Source organism: Dermacentor andersoni, chromosome 6 (assembly GCF_023375885.2).
Source record: "Dermacentor andersoni chromosome 6, qqDerAnde1_hic_scaffold, whole genome shotgun sequence".
NCBI classification, from domain to species: Eukaryota; Metazoa; Arthropoda; class Arachnida; order Ixodida; family Ixodidae; genus Dermacentor; species Dermacentor andersoni.
The window spans coordinates 71,004,270-71,020,320 of record NC_092819.1 but is presented as its reverse complement, the minus strand read 5'-3'; the positions used below and the strand labels follow the sequence as shown (position 1 = coordinate 71,020,320).

Here is a 16,051-nt window from a genome sequence, read left to right as displayed (position 1 = left end):
CTCTTCGTCGTGGCCAAACCTCGGACACAGCAAACGCGCGCGCATTTAGGCCGATGCGTTTCTGCAAGATATCCCATTGGGTGTGGAAGCCCCGAAGGAGCGCGCCTTGTTGGGATTCAGGAGTTTCCTACGTGGAAGCCTGCTGCAATATCGAGCCGGCATGGAGAGCAGCAAGTCGTCACTTCCGGCCCCGTGGCCAGCTTTAGGAGAATACGTTTGTTCGCCTCGCCCTTTCTTAGTTTCTGCCTTGGAGCAGCTGTTGGTGCGTTCGTGTGTATACATCTTGTGCGTTACTTCAACCGATAGTACAGTACACAACTGGCGCAAGTTTCCGACGTCATGCAGCTCCAGTCGCCACTGAGCTGAGCCAAGGTTGGCGGAAGTTTTATACTCTGGCTACAGGTGGTGCGTACTATCTATAATGCGAGGCTAGTAACGTCCTCGTGTTATAGCGATAGTAATCTGCAGGCGCTTTAGTTACACTCGCAACACTGGTGTCAAATGTCCCGAATGTATGTATGTATGTATGTATGTATGTATGTATGTATGTATGTATGTATGCATGTATGTATGCATGTATGTATGTATGTATGTATGTATGTATGTATGTATGTATGTATGTATGTATGTATGTATGTATGTATGTATGTATGTATGTATGTGTAATGAACGAGAAGAGAGGAAACCAAGTGGTTCCGATTTTTATTAGTCATATCGCAAGAAGCCAACAGGCAATGACACCAAAGACATGAGAGGGGAAATTATCTGCAGTCCTTAACAGAATTAAAGAAAAGATAAAACGAAATGGAAATGAGAGTGGCACGAGCAGTGGCACGCACTCGTACCACTGCTCCCGCTTTCGTCATCGTCTTCTTCCACAGCTGGCTTCGTTGCCGCTCCTCATTCAGGGGTATAATTTCACTTCTCTTCTGTCGTCGTAATAGGGAGGCCGCATTTACGGGAGTATGAGCCATTGCTTAAAGGGGTATGAGCCATTCGTTGTCCCCCTGTGAGAACGCTATATCTGAGTGCGTGCGCGAGCTCACGATGACTTTCCTTCCCCTCTCCTCCCTCTCTCTATATTATATTTCTATTCCCTCTTTCCCGTCCGCCAAACTAGGGCAGCCAACCAGATGCATTTCTGGTTAACATCCCTACCTTCTCTCTTTGTTTCCTCCTCCTCCTATACGCCAATCATACAGTTGTCACACGGTACATCTTCGGCGATCGAGCCAGATCGGCATCTAATTTATTGACGATTGATTCCACCCTGCCGCGAAAGAAACAAATGTTAAGCTGGCGGTTTGCGGCCAACGAATAAAGCCCAGCGGTTGAAACGCTATAACAGGAGCGTGTGGCTGCCGGCACTTCTTGCGCCAGCGAGAAGTGCCAGCAGTCACGTCATTCGTCAAACCAGTGCAAGCAATCATCAACACTATTGCAGCGCCCGCATCTCCAGTGGTGTGCCTTGCGCCCAATATACGGAGCTTTGGATTAGTAGTTCTGCACATACCATCCCAGCTAGAACTATGGTTGGCGTGCAAAAAAATGTGACGGAACAACTTGCATGCAAAAAGAAAGACGGCAAAACACAAACGGAAACCTCACGCGCCAAAAAAAAAAAAAAACACTGGGAGAATCGCAATAAAAAAAAACGCGCATAAACATGCTCCCCACGCGATGCACACATAAGCGAAAAAGAGGGGAAAGAATGGTGAAACAGAAAATTTACAATATAGACTACTTGTGAAGTTTGACTTTCATAGTGTAACACATGGTGTAATTAACACAGTTTCACTGTTCGATCATTTTCACAGACTGGAAGAGTTGGTGATTTTTTTTAAATAACAAAGGCTGTTTCAACTACGTAAATTATATTGAAATGGGCAAACTATGACGTCGAGAGCATGCATTTCTCAGTCGAATGAGTTCTAGTGAACACGTTAAATAACGAATGACATTAATTCGAATGGCATTAGGTTTGTCCCTATGGCATATTAAGGTGTTAGCAAGCTAATGCCATTTTCTGTGTCCGTGTGGCACGGGTATTATCCAGTGATTGTGTAGCACTAATGCTTAATCATTTATTTTTCTCAACAAATCATGTATAAGTTCGTACACCAATCGTTGTCTCCGAACTTGTATGTTATCGCACATGGCAGAGTTTAGTTGTTGTGCCCTTGTCTTACGTTGTTTCTTGTGTTTCTCTCTCTCTCTCTCTCTTTCATTTTTTTTACAATTTGCATTGCGGTGATTCATCAATCGATATGGCAGTTGACACGTTGTACGCCTACCCTGTATAGTGCGATGATCTTCGTGTAATATTTACTAGTATATTTGCCATGCGTATTTTTCCTGTTTTTAGTTTTCATTTCAAGTGTATTTCTTGTACTGAATATTGATCTTGCACGTTTACATTGTGCGAATAAAGCTTTTTTAAGCTTTTTTGCTTTGTTTTACGTTGATGTAACCGTAGTTTCTTCCTTACCCAATGCCTTCCTGAATGTTTGTAAGTAAATAACTAAATGAAGTAAATAAATAGATAAACCTACGTAAATAAATAAATACATTTTCTTAAAATAAATAAAATAAGGATGCCGTAAGCAGACACGCGGATGAGATACTAGCACTTTTGTGTTCCCTGTAATTAGAATTGCAATCAGTGTGCGTAATTATGATACAGTCAAACCTCGTTATAATAATGTTGCACCTGCCCTCAAAATACTTTAGTTACATCCTATGCTCGTTAGAAGCATATATTTGTGATATGTCGATTGGAACAGAGCAGATTTAATTTACTTTGTTTATACGGGAAGGCTTGGGAGTGAGGATCAACGGCGAATATCTCAGCAACCTTAGGTTGGCAGATGAAAGTGTCCTCTTCAGCAACACAGGGGACAAATTACAACAAATGATTGAGGACCTTAAGAGGAAGCTTTAGCTCGCGTGCTCCTATCTAAACACATGCAAAAGGAGAATTCGTTTTTCTCGGCAACCACTGCACCAAATTTGACGAGGTTTGTTGCGTTTGAAATAAAAACGTAAAATCTAGTGACTGTTGGTTTCAATTTTTTTTATTTATGTCATAAATGTTTTATTAAAAATTGGCAAAAATCGAAAATTTTCAAAATACGAAACTATCAAGTTTACAACTCTGTAACTCAGCAACTCAACATAATAATACAACTCTGTGAATTCCATCTAGTAGCACATCTAAAGCGAATAAAATTGATATGTTACACATGAATCTAAAAAAAATGTAGTAATATGGAAATCGAGCTTTTGCGGAACCCTTGTAAACAACGTAACAAATTCACGTAAGATATATAATGACATATCGAATTTGTCCGCTTTCAATGATCTAATGGATGCCGTTTACAGAACTGCGATATCTGTTCTTGATGCCGAGCTATAACTTAGTAAACTTCGTGCTACTGCTTTTTCAAACTTCCGAATTTTTACAATGTTTATAACAAAATTCAGGTCATAAATCGTAATTCCACTTTCAACAGTCACTATAATGTAATTTTCTCTTTCAAATGCAATAAATTTCATTAAAATCGGTCGAGGGGTTATTTCAGAAAAACGTTTTAGCGTTTTACATGTATTTGAATTGGCCGCGTCGATCGGAGTAGGGCCCGAGCTAAAGTTTGTTATATTTTTAAACTATTGCTAAAGTTCGCTGAAACGCCCTGTATAGTGCGTCAGACAAGGCAAATAAACATGTTGCGGAATCACAGATGCACAGATCACAGAATCCTAAAGCCCCCCCCCCCCCCCTCCCTTCACTTGCTCCGATGCATCGCGCGCGACAGAAGGAGGCGCGCTTCCTCCCCGCTTTTCTCCGTTGCGCACACAAGACTGACCCACCATCATCGGCTCACCCCATCCCCCCCTCCCTAGGCTCTCACTCGCACATAAGGCATGCGGCGCGCGGTGGCTATCGCCCTTCGACTTCATATTGTTGTGCCCGTACAACCAGCCCGGATTCCGAATCTACAAGATGCAGAATTTATCCTGCGAACGCCCTTTGGACAAACCCGGCGCTACGCCGCAAGGCACAGCGCCCTAACGCTCCCTTGACAAGTTAGGATGCTGCGCCGCCAGGCAGCGGCGTCCTGTGGAGGAGCATCGGCGAGCGACATGTCTAAACGTGCAGCAAATTGCTAGACAGCCAGGCGCCGGTCTTACTTTTCCCTGGAGGTCACCGCGCGCGGCAAACTTGAAGCGGGTGGCCAGCGTGGTCGCTGGTTGGACCTCTCGGACGACCGTCAGGTGCTGGCTTTGTATTGGGCCGTTTGAGTGACAACCGTTTCTCGGGGCTTTATAAGCCCCAACGCTGACGCCTGGAGAACCGGATCCACCGAACCACCGTGAGCCGACTGCCGCTTCCGAGTGGAGTGAGATGTTACGCGTTGGAGTCTCGCCGGACGTCGCCGTGCGGGAACAGTCGCGTTTGCTGTTAGCTCCTGGCCGCCGTGCCGATCCGATCTTGTCCTGTTTAATGACCTGTATATAGTGTATAAAGTCCCTTTTGTTATTCTCACCGACGCCTGACTCGGAGTCTTCGCTACCGACTAGAGAGCTGGCAACGCTCTGTCACAAAACGGGTGACGAGCGCTACGGGACCACCTCAAAGTCGCAACAATATGGAACATGACGGCGACCCTGACGACAGGAATGCGCCTTGAGTGTCCATATAATTGCTATCGCAATAATATAATAAGAGTATCCGGCAAATGAAGAGTCCCGTGGCCCATTACTTTCCGCAAAAGAAGTAACAAAAACGAACTTTCTCCATGCGACAATTCGCTGCGCCGCAACGACGTCTTCTTTTTCTTTTCTTTTTTTTTTTTGTGGGGCAGGGGCACCGAAATTAAGAAACGCAAAGGAAGGCATGTTGGCCACAATTGAATGGCCACCTAATGTGGCTACTGGAGGAATATCGAAGAAAACGTGCAATGCTTGGTCCACAGAGAACCATATGCCTGCTGCTCGTTATCCTACACTGGCAAGGCAAAAGACTTTCTGGAGAGGTTGCGATAACATCGAAGTGAAGGTGGTTCCCTCAAGCGAACGCGTTGCAATCAGTCGAGTCCCCGCAGTGGTGGCGGCGAGCGACCATTGCTTCTTGTTCTCGTCTAATAGCCAGAAAGCGTCCAATGCTCTGTGAGGCAAAAATCCACTCGGCCAGAGAAAAACGAACGCGCACCAACGTGAGGCACGCGGTTGTCAGGGCAACACGTGAAAAACGCATGGCCTCTGGCTGGCTCTGGTAGCCCGCAGGTAGTGAGAACAAGAAAATTGAAGAGGCTTAATGTGGTCCTCACGAATAAAACTCAAAGTAGAAAAACTAAATAAAAGCGTAGTTGCCTTTGCTGGCTTTAGTGTCTTGGCATGGATGCTTTGGCGCAGGTTAAAAAAAAATGTTGATATTCTTTTCCGTGACATGATGGCACAAATGAACCGTCACAACGCTTCGTCTCATCGGACCTCGCTGCGTACTTTGTGGACTTGTCTTGCAGTGTGTTGATTTGGCTTGTCTCGCTGTATCGTTCCATGTACGACTTTAGAAAAGTCAAGGCACCTTTGGCGACAAATGTTTATAAGAACATTAAACCCGCAAAGATCCGGAATTGAAAATCTAAAGCACGACTTTGGAAATATCAGTGCACCTTTCGCATCAAAAGTTTATGTTATCTTTATAGCCATAAGGTTTCGGAATTGAAATCTGCGCGCTCCGTACATTCCGCAGCATCCGCGAGATGCCGCGACGAGCCCGCTCGCCATCAAACCACCCGTGAAACTTTGTGCTCGGATGGGGCCCTTTGGGTTATGTGACTTCAGTTGCACGGGCGTTGCCACGAAATCCAGCCGGAGTACACAATCTTCGCGCCGAAATGCCTTTTGGAGCGTGAAAAATACATTCTAGACAAAATCCAGGATGATTTCTGGCGCCGGGGGTTGTTTTGGCCGGCGGTGCATGACAGCACGAAAAAATTTCGGGGGGGGGGGGGGGGGGGGTTGCGGGGACCGAAGCTCCATAAGCCCCCTCCCCCTGGCTACGCCCCTGTTTCGTATATAAAATAACCAACCTATCAGCTTATTTCAGTGTTGTTGCAGCACCGCTATGGGCAACGGCTTGCTGTTGAAATTACCATTACTCCCATTACTTTAAAATAGCATTACTACCATTACTCTACACTCTAAAAACAGTTTGCACCTTTTGGGGTGTATAGTTGTCCCACAACAATAATCTTCATCTGCCTTGCTTGCGTTTCCTTTCTTTAAAACTCGGCGCTCGCTACTTTCCTGTCGAGAATGCTGCGTCACACTGATAACGCGCATGCCGTTCGTGACTGGGAAGTACCGGGCTCGCAGCGTTAAAGAAAGGAAACGCGGGCAAGACAGATGACGATTATTGTTGTGGGACAAATATACACCCCGAAGGGTGCAACTGTTTTTAGAGTGTAAAGCCATAAAGCATTGCATACCCCCCTCAGCCGCTCTGGTGGTAGTTTTCAACAGCTTCGCTGCACGTTTACTTTTGCAGGACCAGTATGGCGAGTCAATTTTCTTTCTCTCCTCATCGTGTGAAAAGCCGACGCATTAAAAGCTCTCGGATGCGGAGGAGCAGCCGTCCGCGCCCACCACACGCTCACTCCGTGCGATAGGGCCTGCCGGAGCAAAACCTGTCAGCTCGCTGAAATCTTGGAGGCCACTCCTCAGAATGGCTCTTAATACCCAGACACCGCGAGAGGCGCTGGCCACTGGCACCCCATAAGGTCCCTGAATAAAACTAAAAGGTGGCGACATACTTTTATCTTGCCGCCGTTGGTGCTACAAGGAGCGTGCGAGGCGGCAAGAGAGATGGTCTGTGCCCACCCGTTGGTTGAGCGCCGTCACGTCGTATATTTCGCACCCTTTTCTCCATTTTTTCTCTTCTTTTCCCCCTCTCAGCGCACTCACCACCACATGGAGGACGGAAAGTTTGCCTTCCTCCATGCACCACCATGACAGTTGGCCGTCGAGTTCCCGCTGTGAGGCTTGCGCAGGGGGTTTCTGATGTTTTAGTGAAGTTTCGTAGCTAACCGCGTCATTGAAGAATTCAGTTTTGTTTTGTTTCGTTTTGTCGTAGGGGGTGACTTTAAGAGTACTGGAGGTGCAAACGTGCACGAACGGAGGGTTCTTTTTTTTTGTTGTTCACGTGGTACGGAGCTCAGGCATGGGTAAGCTTATGCACAGCTGCCATTCTCTGTGCCCGTTCAGATTGGTTTTCCTGATCGCGCTATCGTCAGCAGGTGTATGTAGCTATGGAGTGCATAGGCTGTGTTCTGTCATATATTGTGCTAGAAACGTACGGTGCGTTATTGTTGTAGTAGTGAGAGCGCGTAGCTTTGTCAGTCCGTGCTTTTGTTAGGCGCTGCAAATATATTTTGCGAGGACAAGCTGTTCCCTGCCAGTGCACATTATTTTCACTCTTGTGAGCAGGCGTTCTCCGCTTCGCCGTCTCGGCAGGATAAAGGGGTGCACGAGTTTGTTGGCTCATATTGACTTGGAACTGCGCAAAGGGGGAAAGTGCTTATTGATGGAAACCGTTTCTATGTGTAACTTTCGTCCTTGCATACACTTTGTTCCCAAATGAAGTACAGGCACCACTGTGAAATTTGTGCTTGAGAGCCAACGGTACCAGTTTGTCATGAAAGCGTATAGGACCAGTTTCACTGCATAAAGAGATGCGTCGTGACGAAACGACGAGAATAGCTGAGATACTCCGCGTTGATGGGGCACGTTTGTATATGACGCTCGCGTTATTCAGGCTAATATATCACGCGTCTTGCGTTCGCTCATTATGGTACTAAGATGATTAAATTATGAAGCTGCACACACGGCAGTCAATTGGGTGCACGCAAGAGCACACGTACGCACTTGGAGCAGCGCAAACGTATAGGAGTTGTTGAATCGGCAGCTACACAGTGCTGCACACACGCAAGCGCTTCGGCTTTGGCGTGTACCGGCCAGTACCGGCGAAACCTCCATATGAGCACTTTCACGCCGGGTAAGTGTCTTTAGAAAGCCAAATAAGAAATCTCATCAATGCAATAGAAATAACTTGCGAAGTGGCTTAATCTGTTCAAGCCGCGACAGTGTTTTTGCCTACGAGTACAATGCATGGCCGTGGACGACATAACACTCATACAAAGCGATGGCATGTATATAAGAATCGTGTATATTACGTATACATTATTGTCGAGAAACAGAATTCTGATTTTCGTGCTAGCTAGTACTGGACACTAAAAGTAATTTGTTCACCAAACTAGCCTCAAAAGCCTTCTTCTAACCGAAAGCGGGCAGCCAACCCGAAGCCACAAAACAAGCGCGCAGTTACGCGCCGAAAAAGCTTCAAAAGACACGCGCTTAATTGTGCCAGTTTCATAGCGTTCGATCATTGCTCCTAGCACATTACACAATAACCAAGCCCTAAATACGGTAAAAATTCATGCGCAATCACCCAAAAATAATTTTTAATGTATCGGCCTCGTGTAACTAACTCCATGGGCTGCTTCCGAGCGCACGACCAAACTGCGAGGGCGAGCTACCAGCGAAATAGCAACCTGCGAGAAGGCCAGGAGAAGAAGAGACCGGGCGAGAAGGAATGTCGGTACCTTTTAATTTTGTTCATGGACCTTATAGCACCACACCCGTACTAAAGGAGAAGAGAACAGGAGAGGGAAAGGGCAGCGTGTTCGCGGCTCACCTTCCAGGCATGTAACTATAGAGGAGGCGTTGCCTAAAATTATAACAAGATATGGTAGCCCTGACGTGCTTGCTTGCGCTTACTTCTGACGCTTTCAGTACGCAAAAGCATGGTCTTCGAAAAAGAATATTCTTTCGAAGGAGGTTGTAGCAGGGGTGTTGTTACGTTTCGCCTACGACGCGCGGTATAGCCGGCGCGGATGCAACGGACGCCGGGGCTTCGTTCAAAGCGGCGGACATTTTGGCCCGTTCGGAGCTGCCGCAAAGCCTCCCCGCCAAGCGCGTCCAGGCGTGTTTCAGTGCCACGTGTCTTCGTGTGTGCGTGTGTGTGTGTGTGCCCACGCTTGTCAAAGCGCGGCAGCCGGGGAGAGGAGCTCCCCAAGTGTGAAGCGAGGAGGTCTGACCGGCGCCGGCTTGGCGGATGCGTCACTACACTCGTCTCAACGTGTCTCTCAGCCTGTCCGTGCCCGCCGTCACGTGGTCTCGTCACGAGGCCTTCCTCTTGCCCTCAACTCCGAGAGTATAAGAGCAGCTGCCCCCGGACGCCAAGAGAGAGGCTCCGATTTCTTCTGTTGAGTAACGTGCTCTCCCGTCTCTCCACTTCGGTCCACCTGACCGGCCGCTCTTTTGCGATGCTAGAATAAACAAGTTGTTCTGTTACCAGTCGACTCATGCTTTGCCGGGACCTTCGGATGCTTCCAGTTGTGCCCCAGGCCGCCAGGCCAACGCTACCCTTGGGGCTTGCGACCCATTTGCAACAACGGGCGTCAGCACCGAGGTTCCAACAACTCGTGCCAGCGGTGCGATTCCAACAACTGGCTGGTAGCGGTGAGATCGCGACAACGGAGGCCAGCAGCGAAGATATGCGGTTGACTGTATGCTGAGCAGCACAACGACCATCCGGGAGCAGTGCAACGAGCCCTGTGTGATGACTGGTTGCCTGCAGCGGAACGACTGCGCTGAATTCTTGGCTGCGAGGTTTGGTGAGTGCGGCACTTTCTTCTTCTGAGTTTTGCCAGGCTTTTGTTAGTGTCAGAAACAGAGCTGGTAATTGTGGTTGTCGTTGCTACCGGGTTAGTTTGCGGCAACACAATAGAAGGCAGTAGAGAAAGCAGCATTCAGAGCAGCCATGGATTTGAAGTCGTTGCGCAAACCGAAATTGCTGGAGCTTGCAAGAGAGTTGGGTCTGGATGTCTCAGACAAACTCAGAAAACCAGAACTGCTAAGGGCTATTCTTGAGTTAGAAGCTGAGGATGACGAGCTGTCGGAATGCCTTGAGACCATTGAGGAGAGGGAGACGGCAAAAAGACAGGAGCGTGAACTTAAACAACAGAAAGAGAAAGATGAGCGCGAACGAAAAGAGCAGAAAGAAAAAGAAGAGAGTGAACGTAAAGAACAGATAGAACGAGAGCAACAAGAGAAAGAAAGAGAGCGCGACCGTCAACACGCCTTGGAAATGAAGCGTCTCGAGTTAGAGATGGAACGTGCTCGTAAAGGAAGTCAGGCACACGGTGCAGGAGAACGATTCAAAATGACTGACCTGATGCGGCCGTTTAAGCTTGGAGAGGACATTGGTTTGTTCCTGGTTCACTTTGAGCGAACGTGCGAGAAGCAGGGGTTCTCTCGGGAAACGTGGCCACAGCGCTTGCTCACTTTGTTACCCGGCGAGGCGGCCGACGTAGTCGCTCGCTTGAATAGAGAGGAGGCAGAGGATTTCGACAAAGTGAAATCGAGTCTGCTAAAAAAGTACAGGCTGTCAGCGGAGGCGTTCCGTCGGAAGTTTCGGGAAATGAGAAAGGCAGAAGTGAGTCATATACAGAGTTTGCCTACAGGCTTATGTCAAACATGCAGGAGTGGCTCAAAGAAGAGAAAGCGTTTGGTGACCACGAGAAAGTTCTGCAGTGTTTCGGGCTAGAACAGTTTTATAGTCGGTTACCTGAGAACGTGCGGTACTGGGTCTTGGATAGGCCAGACGTTAGTACAGTGGCTAGAGCCGCTGAGCTAGCCGAGGAGTTTGTGACGCGTCGGGCTCGCGGAGCTAAGGACGGTCAAAAGGGTGAATTTGGCTCCAAGTTTGAGAGGCCGAAGTTCACGCCCATGAGAAAGCGGTTCGAGACGAGGCAAGCGCGCGTGTGTTATACGTGCCAGAAGCCGGGTCACGTTTCGGCGCAGTGTCCGACCGAACGTAAGGAGACGGCGGCAGCCGAAGCCGAACGCAGAAAGCGGTTCGAGACGAGGCAAGCGCGCGTTTGTTATACGTGCCAGAAGCCGGGTCACTTTTCGGCGCAGTGTCCAGAAACAAAAACAAAAGTCGTGTTTTTGTCATTATGCAGCACTGACGAGAACATGAAGCTTCTCGAGCCTTACATGCGAGACCTCCTCGTCAACGGGAAAGAGTGCCGAGTGCTTCGCGATTCCGCAGCTACGATGGATGTAGTTCATCCCTCTTACGTAGAACCCGATATGTTCACGGGCGAGTGCGCATGGATCAAGCAAGCCGTGGAAGCTCATAGCGTGTGTCTGCCCGTAGCAAAAGTGCTTATTGAAGGACCCTTCGGAGCACTTGAGACGGAGGCGGCAGTGTCATCTATGCTGCCCCCCCAGTACCCGTACCTATTTTCGAACAGGTCCGATCACCTCCTGCGCGAGAAGGGGCTTTTGTTTGGTGAGGCTAGCATTCAGGCCTTAACCAGATCAAAGGTTCGGGAGCTCGCTGCAAAGGCGGTAGTTGCGGGGCCGACGTTGTCGAACGATGAGAAAGGGTCAGAGGCGCAGCAAGCTGATATTCAGAGCACGCCCAAACTGAATAAAATTGAGCCTGTAGCGTTAAAGGCACCAGATACTGGAGAGGAAATGCCCGACACGGGAAAGTTAGAAGAGTTATCTGCAGATTTGCTCATCGAGCCTACGTCAGACGGACTTAATAGGTTGCTAAAAGTCAGCCGGTCGGCTTTGATAGCCGAGCAAAAGAAGGATGGCAGCCTAGAAAACATACGCTGCATTGTCAAGGAAGGTATCGCCAAGAAAAATGCTCGCTTTGTGGAAAGAGGTGGGGTCCTGTACCGGAAGTATCTAGACCGCAGGGGAGTGGAGTTCGATCAGCTGATCGTGCCTCAATGCTATCGTCCGGATCTGTTGCGCTTGTCGCATGGGGGTTCGTGGTCCGGACACCTAGGAGTTAAGAAAACTAAGGACCGTCTCTTGCAAGAGTACTATTGGCCAGGGTGTTTTCGGGACGCAGACCACTTTGTGAAGACATGTGACACCTGTCAGCGGGTGGGCAAACCAGGGGACAAATCGAGGGCGCCGTTGAAGTTGGTACCTATCATTACGGAGCCTTTTAGACGGCTCGTTATTGATACAGTGGGACCTCTGCCGGTAACAGCCACGGAACACAGATACATTTTGACTGTGATCTGCCCAGCGACAAAGTTCCCTGAAGCAGTGCCGCTTAAAGAACTCAGCTCAGTTGAGATAGTCAATGCACTACTGTCCATATTTGCGCGAGTTGGTTTTCCTGCGGAAATCCAATCAGATCAGGGCACAGTGTTTACTAGCGCTTTGACGACAGCCTTTCTCGAAAGGTGCGGGGTAAAGCTGTTACACAGCTCAGTGCACCACCCCAAGTCGAATTCCGTTGAGAAGCTCCATTCCGTCATGAAGCGCGTGTTGAGAGCATTGCGGTTTGAACAACAAACTGACTGGGAGCTGTGTCTGCCTGGGGTGATGTTGGCATTAAAGACCGCGCCGCATGCGGCTACGGGGTTTTCGCCAGCTGAGCTAGTGTACGGTCGCTCGCTGCGTTCTCCGCTTCGCATGCTTCGAGACGGATCACTGCCCTCTCCAATGGCTGCAGACCATCTCTTCCACAAATGGCCGCCTCCTGCGCTGGAGCCTCGCTTTGCAACAATATTCCTTTGAGGTGCGTTACAAAAAGGGGAGTCTCAACGGTAACGCCGATGGCTTAAGTCGAAGCCCCTAACGTGGGAATCAGCCTCAAAATTGTTTGTTACTGATGTTTTTCTTCCTGAGGCAGGATTTTTAACATATTGCTTTTGTGTAGTGTTTCAAAGTGATGATGTGCTTTCTAGTGCAATTTTCCGATTTGTGGACGCGTTCTGGGTGCTGCTAAACTACTGTAAGGAACTAGGCAGTAGTATAAAAGGGGAAAGAGCCTGGCAGGGCTTAGTGAGGGTTGTGCCGTGCTTGGTGACTGAGCGGTTGAGTTTCGGCGTAGTTCTAACGCTTGCCGGGAACGAGAACAAAAATGTCAACTCTCCCGAAGTCACTTTGCAGTGTCCTGTGTGAACCTGAACGAGAGAACGAGGCCTTCTCTGTGCGCTGCGCTCAAGAAACGCCGAAGGACGACCGACTTCGGTTATGAGCATCATCAAGCGACATCCCTCCGGACAGCGGATGCAGTCCCCTGACCATCGGGATCTCCTTCCCCCGGCGGGGCGGTCTGTTACGTTTCGCCTACGACGCGCAGTATAGCCGGCGCGGATGCAACGGACGCCGGGGCTTCGTTCAAAGCGGCGGACATTTTGGCCCGTTCGGAGCTGCCGCAAAGCCTCCCCGCCAAGCGCGTCCAGGCGTGTTTCAGTGCCACGTGTCTTCGTGTGTGCGTGTGTGTGTGTGTGCCCACGCTTGTCAAAGCGCGGCAGCCGGGGAGAGGAGTTCCCCAAGTGTGAAGCGAGGAGGTCTGACCGGCGCCGGCTTGGCGGATGCGTCACTACACTCGTCTCAACGTGTCTCTCAGCCTGTCCGTGCCCGCCGTCACGTGGTCTCGTCACGAGGCCTTCCTCTTGCCCTCAACTCCGAGAGTATAAGAGCAGCTGCCCCCGGACGCCAAGAGAGAGGCTCCGATTTCTTCTGTTGAGTAACGTGCTCTCCCGTCTCTCCACTTCGGTCGACCTGACCGGCCGCTCTTTTGCGATGCTAGAATAAACAAGTTGTTCTGTTACCAGTCGACTCATGCTTTGCCGGGACCTTCGGATGCTTCCAGTTGTGCCCCAGGCCGCCAGGCCAACGCTACGCTTGGGGCTTGCGACCCATTTGCAACAACGGGCGTCAACGCTGAGATTCCAACAGTGTGTAATGTAGAAATACAGAACGTGCGTTTTTCTCTTAAAATCACAGAAAAAGAGTTTGCGCTTAGCGCAGTTGATGACATCAAGCATAAAAGCATTTAAAATACTCACCGTGGTTGCTTAGTGGCTATGGTGTTGGCCTGCTAAATACAAGGTCACGGGATCGAATCCCGGCCACGGCGGCCGCATTTCGATGAGGGGGAAAATGCAAAAACACCCGTGTACTTATATATTAGGTGCACGTTAAAGAACCAAAGGTGGCCCAAATTATTCCGGAGTTCCCCACTATAGCATGCCTCATGATCAGAATGTGGTTTTGGTACGTAAGACCCCCGAATTTTATTAACTAAACGGATTTAAGATTATGTTTAATGTTTCGGCTCCTCCATGGAAGACTTGTCAACAATTAAGTCTGCTCAGGGTAGCCGGAACATCAGAAACAATTTAAAATCATATTCTGGTTGGTGTCCTGGCCCCTTCCTTTAAAAATATAACACTTGGTACAGTTGTCCAAGTACAGGCTTGGACAGTTGGACAGTTGGCTTGTACAGTTGCCCTGTACACTTGTACAGGCTTGGTTTGTCGATATATATACTGCAAATACTAATTGCTGTACTGCAAGGTATGCAGAGTATGACCTTCGAGATTGGCTTCTGTTATTTGCTCGGTCGTGTGCACGAGAGACGCAAACCTAGGCAAATTGTTGGTGTCCAAAACCGGATGTCCATGCCATATTTACGGCTCCCGCAATCCCTTACTGCTTCAGCGGCAGAACACCTATGCGTCAGCCTCCTTGATAGCTTCCGATGCAAACAGCCAGCAGAAGCATGGCCTTCGAGATCTCCATTTATTACTTAGCGGGACGAGCGGGATGCCGTTGCTAAGGCGTGTATTTGGACACCAATCATCCGCAGTTCTTTTCTTTTTTTTTCTTTTTTTACAAACTAGGAAAACAACAGCGCCAATACTAAATGTTGATGATAAAATGCTTGTCGTCCCATGTCCATAGGGTAGCGCACTCCACGAAACTCTATGGCGCACTCTAGAGTTAAAATGCGGAGGCTATATATATATACTTTTGCTGGTTGGACGCGCCAGATGCGGTTTCTGGAGTAAACACATCATTAACATGTGGTTTTGCATTCTCGAAAGCTATGATTTTGCTGACTACGCATGCGCGAAAAAAAGCTAGAAGCAATCAGAACGACATTCGGGCTAGATGGTGCATACTTGAACTAGGACAGAACAGCGCTAGACCGTTTTCTAGTACACTCTAAACAGCGTCAACCAAGACGATCTCGAGCGGACTATGCGAGCCACAATTCCTCCGTGATGCGAGTGGAGAACTCCAGAGGACAAGCGCCAGTGTTTCGGCCAGTACCGGCGTAGAGCCGGAAATATGTCTGGCTTTGGATTACTAAACGTTGGCTATGTCATGTAAAACGTAACCACAGCGGAGGCATATTTCTTTCTTTTTAATTCACGCCTTTGTATTGCAATTAACTTTCTACCAGAACTTTTCTTTGAAAAACCACAAACGCTACCCCTGTCAACAATTAGAAGGCAGCAGCAGCGCCATAACGCGCGTGCAACGGCAGCGCCACTTGCGTACGCGAACGAAACATGAACGAAATTTGAATCAACCGCCCGCGTTGCTGGTTGGTTTTTTATTGCGTGCGTTGTAGCACGGGCACAGTAGCATCGCAGTATTTCGGCAGCAGCTCATCGCGAGTGATTCACCGTCCGTGGATTAATTCCTGGCGTCTACGCTGTAACTTGTTTTTGCTTTGCTCTTCAAGCCGCTGAAGTGGACTCGTCAACAGTGAACGACCAACAGCAGAGGCGACGCACCGCTCGCCTTCCCAAGGTTTGTCAGATTTTTCACCAACACGCCCCCATACTCTTACTTTCACTGCTTCTATTTTACGTTTTAAGCAGTAACAATCATCTTGCTGTACATACATACACTGCGTACGCCAGACTTTCTTTATAGGATGAACTGCCATGAAGTTATGGGAGCTTGGCCGGGTGGAGCGTACAACGCGTCCTTTGACACGCACTCTTCGAGAGGTCGGTAGTCGCGGGCCTTGCTAGAAAGAGATTTTGTTCAATTGAATAGGTCCCAACTCCTACCCCCTCCTCTAATGCTACCTGTCATTACAGTTATTACCAGGTGAAGCTAAATGTTGAATTCCTCGAAAGAG

At 48.7% G+C, this 16,051-nt stretch overlaps 1 protein-coding gene across 5 annotated transcripts in view; it reads left to right on the top strand.

The window, feature by feature from the left end:
* Positions 1-15,477: 15,477 nt before the first annotated feature.
* The window catches only part of LOC126522364 (uncharacterized), an 81,426-nt gene continuing 80,852 nt past the window's right edge, over positions 15,478-16,051 (top strand). For 3 of the 5 annotated variants that reach the window (XM_072288766.1, XM_055066381.2, XM_050171101.3), the window contains exon 1: positions 15,479-15,714. The gene's annotated coding sequence lies outside the window, so the exon portion shown is untranslated. Of the gene's footprint in view, positions 15,715-16,051 lie in introns of all 5 variants that reach the window. The other 2 variants (XM_050171102.3, XM_055066382.2) reach the window with 2 other exon arrangements.